This window comes from Peromyscus californicus, unplaced genomic scaffold (assembly GCF_007827085.1).
Source record: "Peromyscus californicus insignis strain IS unplaced genomic scaffold, ASM782708v3 Scaffold_16__1_contigs__length_79575227, whole genome shotgun sequence".
Classification (NCBI taxonomy): domain Eukaryota; kingdom Metazoa; phylum Chordata; class Mammalia; order Rodentia; family Cricetidae; genus Peromyscus; species Peromyscus californicus.
In genome coordinates this window covers 70401114-70407307 of record NW_026294458.1, presented here as the reverse complement: position 1 = coordinate 70407307, position 6194 = coordinate 70401114, and the positions used below count along the sequence as shown (strand labels likewise).

Below are 6194 nucleotides of genomic sequence, written 5' to 3'. Positions count from 1 at the left end.
TCTTCACATGGGTACTTCTACAGATTAAGTTCCAACATGAAGAACAAAATGGTAATTAAGGAATGCCAAGAGTGGGAGAAAACAGTCTTCCCTAGGGGAAAGTATACAGTTGGTTATCTAATGTCAGTACTGAAATCATATATACTTATGTATATATATATACAAGTAACATAATACAAACTGTACTGATTGTATTTAATATATTCATAAACTAGAAATACATATACACACATACATACACACACTTAAAGAAAAAGAGCCTAGAGGTAATGAATTTGAGAGAGAGAGTAAGGTGGGGCAAATGGGAAGGTTTGGAGGGAAGAAATAGGAAAATGATATAATCATGTTTTAATTTCAAAAAATTTAAAACGTAGTATGGTAACTATATAGTTGATAACAATATGTTATAAACCCAAAATGTTCAAAGAGTGTAAGTTGCAAGAATACATATAACAGACATACATGTGTGCATGTGCTCACACAAACATACCTAGGCAACTCAGTGACAAAAAAGAGCTCCATTGTGAGAATAATTATCCAATACATATTCACAAAAATATGCCGTTACATGCATGCTTGTATGTACACATACATTTAAATTATGTCTCATTAGGCCCCCAAATATATTCTAATTGGCTAAAAATCTGGAGATTAAAGCACTAGTAGTATATTGCTTTAAGCAATGCCAGAAGGGTTAGCTGACGCATGATAGGAACACAAAATTTACAATCAATAAAGCATCAAAAGCAAATGCTGTATATCATGTACTTTATGCCAGTTTAGAATCTGTTATAAGATGTTCTGTTTTATGAAGACCACAATAACACATGAGAATATTCTAGAGTTCATAAATATAGTATCTTATCATGCATGGAAGAGAGTATTCCACAAACTAGTCCTTTATCAGGCTCTTACATTCTTTCTATCTGCTCTTCTGTGATGTTTCCTTAGATTTGGAGTATGTGACGCAGACAGGCCTAAGAAATCGACAGTCACTTATTTCCAAAACTTTAACCATGTATGAGTCTCTGCAGCAACTGGAAACCAGCTACACTTTTACTATTGAAAATTGAAGGTATACTATGTTTCACCTCTAAGCAAGGAACACAGTCTTCAGAAATAGAATTTACACTGAATTTCAGATTTGTCCATTTTTATAGAACTCATCCTTCCCAGAGTAAGCAGTAACTATGGCCTGTGTCCATATGGTGTGCACCTGACTTATCTGTAAACTACCTGGGAGAGTTACAGAGAAGCTTTGACACTGGTTAAGCACCAAGTCCTCCTTCATTGTCTATCTTATTTATTTATTTATTTATTTATTTATTTATATATTGATTTATTTCAGATGTGCTTCTATGGACTTGAAACATGTGACCTATAAGGGGCATCCTCAAACTGTGACTCAAGCTATGAGTCAACCAGTGTCTTCAGAGTTGGTGGACCCCTGAAACCCATGTGGCAGAGAGCAGGACCATAGCTGTAGTTTCAGTAGGAGCCTTTGTGATTTTTCTCAAAGGAACTTCTGGGTGTTTTTGTTGTCTCTGAACCTGGGCCTCACTATTTGGTTGGACCTCACAATGAACACCAGGCTGACCTTGAACTTGTAGATCTTCCTGTGTCTGCCTCCTGAGAGCTGGGATTCCTGGGATGCACCACCATGTCCAACTCCCTAGAAACATTTAAAAAACATTTTCATCTTAACATTATTAACATTAGTTCAGTACTCTTTTTTTGTTTTGTTTTGAGGTTTATTGAAAACATGACAGAAGAGATTCAAATGGCTCCATGTAGTGTTTTGAAAATCATCCCAACTGTAGACTGAGTGACCTGCAGGTTGGAGAGGGTGCCAAAGTCCAGAAGCTCCAGCATTTCTTTATGTCAGCATCTACCTCAAAGATTTCCTGATCTAGGGCTGAGACCTCAGGAACATAATTATCTCTCTTCTCTCTCTTTTCCTCTTGCAACTTATCAGAGATACTTCTTAAAAGACCTCTCTAAATCCTCTTCATTAGAGGATTCAGACATGCATGACATAGCAGGTATTTTGTTGCAGAGTTTCTTGCTGGGGATGATGGCAATCTCTTTGAACACACACTTGGTATAGAAGTCATTACCCAGGTGCATGTAGTACTTCTCAATGATGACCTGGGTTGCTTTCTTCACAGTCTTGGTCAAATGCAACCCGTGTTTGCTGTAAAATATTCCTTCACACTGTGTGAATATATGTCACTGTGATTGGTTTGATAAAGAAGCTGACTGGCCAATAGATAAACAGAATAAGGTTAGGCAGGAGAGCAGGACTAGGAGAATGCTGGGAGGAAGAGGGGCAGAGTCTGGAGTTGCTCTCCAGACACAGAGGGAGCAGGAGATGAATGTGCCATGTTAATAAAGTTACCACCATGTGGCAGAGGGTAAATAAGGAATACAGGTTAACTTAAAATGTAAGATCTAGTTAGTAATAAGCCTGAGCTATTGGCCAAGCATTTGGAATTAACATAAACTTCATTCAGTGTGTTTATTTGAGAGTGGCTTTGGGACAGGAAAACTCTGCCTACACATATTGACAGGTCCTGGTAAAAGAGAAAATAGGGAGTACTAGTTCAGTCCTCTTGGCAAATTACTTAGAGTTATAATTCACATAGCACAATAAATAAGGCACCGTCCTGAGAATGAGCTTTGTCATAAAGAGTCATACATTTCTTTTTCAAGACAGGGTTTCTCTGTGTAGCTTTGTGCCTTTCCTGGAACTCACTCTGTAGTTCAGGCTGGCCTCTGTGTGTTGAAATGTGTTTCCCCAAGCGAATGTTGTAATCCTAATATGAGTATCTGTGAATGTGAGTCTACTTGGACATAGGGTCTTTGTGGATGCTTAAGCAAAGATGATTTTTTTTCCTCTTGGAAAGGAAGACTTTAAACATAGAAACAGAAAGAAGACAGTGTGAAGATGAAGGTGGAACCTAGCGTTCAATCTAAGAAAAGTTCATTGCTCCCAGATGCTAGGCAAGAGGCCTATGTTTCTCTCCAACACCCAGAAGGATCTCAGTCTGTGTTTTTAATTTTGGAATTCAGTCCTCCACAGATAGGAGGAAAAAAATTGTTACTTATACTAATAAAACACCTAGAGTATTGGTTATTGTCAAAATACAGTGTTTTATTAAAATTTATTCATTTAGAGAATTTTCCTGAAATAGCCATAAAATAAAGAATTGCTTCAAGAGTAAAAGCAATTTGCTAATTTAATTTGTATGAATTTTATTAAATTTAAGACAGAAAAATATCTTAGAAAGATACAATGTTTTTCATAACATTTATCTTTTTCTTGTTGTAACTCTAATGTTTCATCAATTACATTTATAAACTATAGAAAATTTAAATAAATATCCAACTATAATCATTACCAACCAGAGGAAATTACCATTTCAATTTTATTATTATCTTTCCAGTCTTTCTAAAATTAAAGACTTATGTGTGTGTATATTTTTGACATTTTTTAAAAAAAAGATTCTAATTTGTTTTCATTTTAAAAACATGAACTCACACGCTGCTAGCGAGTCTCTTGTTATTCTATTTGATGGTATATTGACGTACCTATAACCAACAGCTTATATCTTAAAAACAAATGCATTTTATGTTTTATGCCTACCATTTACCTTAAAGTAGATATCTTTAAAGAGGACAGCGTGCTACCATTTCACTTAAAGTGTTTTATGTGGATGGGAACATAAAGCAGCAATCCAAATGTGCTTCCCGTGAAGCATCTAATGGCAGCACTCCCTAGCAGGTGCTTTGGAGTGGCTTATAAATGCTCTGTAAATGCTTCCAAACAAAGCTTTGGTTCATAAGCCTGTGGCTCCAGGCTGAAAGGTGGCCTTATTGTGGTTGTCCTCTGAAGGCCAAGCAAGGGAAGGAACTGAAGACTCATTAATAAGACTCTTTCTTTTTCATGTAGTCCTCAGAATGAAATGTGCAAAATATACAAAAACCCCCAAAACAAAAGAAATGGCTTTATCTATTGCTAGTCATAAATACAGCAGCCCACTGACACGCTTGTGCTTCTTTTTAGGATTAACATTCACCAGAAGAATTCGGCTATATATGTTAATGGTGTTTCAAGCATTTGCTTACATAAGAACTTCTAGATTTAGCAAAAGAATCTCTTGGTTAAATTTCAATATTGTGTAAATAGAGAATGAAGTGCACAAGTATAACCCAAATATGGTATAGGACCATTTTATTGGATATGAAGTCATACTATTTTTGGAGGATAACTGGTAAAAGGTTCTGATTAGGTATCATGAAATTGAACTTCCCTGACATATGTGGAAGATAAGAGCAAAAAACCAGACCTCTAGGTTCACTGGTAAAAATTGCAGCCCGTTGGGGTTTTAAGGACAGAATTTCTTGGGAAACAGTAGGTAGGTAGGCAGGCATACACTTCTATATTCTAATCTTAGAGACGTTGTGACAACTGATAAATATTGGATTCTGAAAACTGTAAATGATACAAGTGCCTTTTTAAATGTGAGGAAATAGAAATAAAATGAAAGTATTCTAAGGGATAGTAAATATTAAAAACATGCTGGAGTTTGAGGAAAATGATTTGAAGAAGTGGGAGGGATGAGGTAGAAGGCATGAATGTGCAAGGACTTCAACTTGGAGGCCGAGGATAGCAACACTGATTATTTTCAAAATGAATTGGCTCTAAATCAACTGTGAGTAGAAAATGAATAATGAAGAGGCAAGAAGCCAACTTTTGGCTTAGGAGATACAGCAATAAATTTAACATAGTTCAAAACTTCAGTACAAGATATAATTATAGATTAGTGAAGAGAAAGGTAACGTGTTATTTAGAACCCTGACACTTGTGGAATATGTATTTGCAGCGTGGCTCCCTGAGAACATGTGCACAGATAATACAAGTTACTTCTTAAAGTGTGTGGTTGCTTTGGAGTAACTGAAAACTGAAGTTCATAAAACGAGAGGAACTTTTATGACAAAATGAAACAACAGCAAGCTTTTATTATATGACTTTTTATGTGAGAACGGAAAGATAAAATGTAGGTGATCTGCCCAGTTCAGAACTCTGGTCACATAGAAAGATCCCAGGATACTACACTATGCTTCACCTCCAGGAAGTTTCATTTATAACCCAGCTGCATCCTTATCTCCTGCCTGTATGTGTTTCAGTCACTACAGAAGTGTGTGTGTATGTAAACTGTGCTTATGGCTCTTGTGATGGTTGTGGGTGTGTCATGTCAAGAATTTCCACTGTGGCTAAGATAGCTACATTTTATTACGGAAGGTTTGAAGATTTGCTTCACCATTGACTACTGTCTCTTATTTAGTTCCTTAAAGATTCATTCTAATCCCCCTCAATTCTAACAGTACTTCACTGAAGAACTGATAAATCATTGCATGGTACAAACCTCATTTGACTTCAAAGTCCCTGTAAGTCCTGAACTTGATGTGGTATCACCCAGAGATTGGACCTATGATTGATGAGTCTAAAGTTTTGAAATGTAAAGACTCAGTAGGTGTATACTCATGAGAAATGACACATATCTTGGATTTCTGATTCTCCTGAAATCCAAGCAATAGATTTCAGCCATAGATTCTTAGACACTGGCTTGTAAGCTTTAATGATCACTTTTTGTCTTTGATACTGTACATGAAAATTTGAGTTAATTATCATATTCTCTGGTGATATATTTGTAATCTACGAAATAAAGCTTGCCTGAAGATCAAAGGACAGAGCAAGCCACAGCTACCACCGCTCACTTCACCAACTCCTCAGCCTGACAGTGTCTCTGTAAGAGAGTGAATTTCTGTGTCCTCTTGCCTTATTTTCCTTTCCCTGCCCAGCCATATCACTTCCTATCTCAACCTTCCTAGTGCTGGGATTAAAGGTGTGTGATCCCAAGTGCTGGAATTAAATGTGTGTGCCACCACTGCCCAGCTCTGTTTCTCTTGTAGACTGGATTAATCTCATGTAGCCCAGTGTGGCCTTGAATTCACAGAAATCCAGACAGATCTCTGCCTCTGCCTCCCGAGTGCTAGGATTAAATATGTGTGTCACTGCCTGACATCTGTGGCTAACTCTGTGGCTGGCTCTGTCCTCTCATCTTCAGGCAAGCTTTATTTCTTATATTACAAATCTGTCACCACAATATTCACTATATATTCACTTCCAA

The 6194-nt window shown here is 36.8% G+C and overlaps 1 pseudogene; it reads right to left on the bottom strand.

The window, feature by feature from the left end:
• Positions 1–1776: 1776 nt before the first annotated feature.
• Positions 1777–6194, bottom strand: part of LOC128111452 (40S ribosomal protein S17-like) — a 45358-nt pseudogene continuing 40940 nt past the window's right edge.